The following is a 949-nucleotide window of genomic DNA, read 5'->3' as shown; positions in this document are numbered from 1 at the left end:
ATTAAATTATACAGTAATAACTTATAATTACCAAGAAAAAGAATACATTTGACTCCGAGAGCTTAGTGCATTGTCTGACAGGCAGCGCTAATTCCCAGTTTCGCCAATAGATGGCATCTGGGTGCACTCCCTGGCAGTCTCACACAAGCGCGCCCGTTTCCGACGCGCGGGCTCCAAATTAGTGTCAGCCCACCATCATTTCAGTTCCGTTACACATGCCCCACTTCTTATTGAAGTATCTTACAGTGATAATTCAATAAGAAGTCTCTCCTATAATGAATCTGAAATGTTCGATAAGCTTTTTACCAAGGGTTTTCCCTTTCTTACTGATACACCTCGATACTTATATTACATATTTAAATTAAACACCAATTCTTTCTCTCTTTCCTGTTAAACATTACATAAATGATTTACATATATTCTTTCCAATTTTCTTACTTCTAGACACAGTACACTTTAAACATCTTTTTTTTTCAAAGTTTTAAATACACTTCTTTTATCTCAGGCAAGTAAAACACACGTTATGTGCCTATTACTTTGTAGCCCGTCCTTTTCACTTTACCTCCTCACTTTTCTACCTCTTCCACAACACTTATTTACACATCTATTAAGGCTTTCTTAGAAGCTCAGTCTTTCCCAGTCCGTTTAGTCTCTACTTAAACTAGAAGTTTCATTAGAATACTGCAATATATTTTAGTGAGCATTTACCTTTCACATAGAGCAAAAGAAACAAAACTATTTGCATATTGGTTTACTTTAATATTTATTTATATATTTATTTTCAATCTGGTAGAATTCGTGGTTCATACCTTTTGAGATCCACTATGTTTCTTACTCCCAGGCGTTTGCCTGTTAATGGGTACTCTAAATAATAAGCATTCACATTGGGTGTGGACACTATTTTAAATGGTCCATTATATATATATTTAAATTTGCTGATCTCGTTATT

This window comes from Schistocerca cancellata, chromosome 7 (assembly GCF_023864275.1).
Source record: "Schistocerca cancellata isolate TAMUIC-IGC-003103 chromosome 7, iqSchCanc2.1, whole genome shotgun sequence".
Classification (NCBI taxonomy): domain Eukaryota; kingdom Metazoa; phylum Arthropoda; class Insecta; order Orthoptera; family Acrididae; genus Schistocerca; species Schistocerca cancellata.
This window is presented reverse-complemented; position numbering follows the sequence as displayed.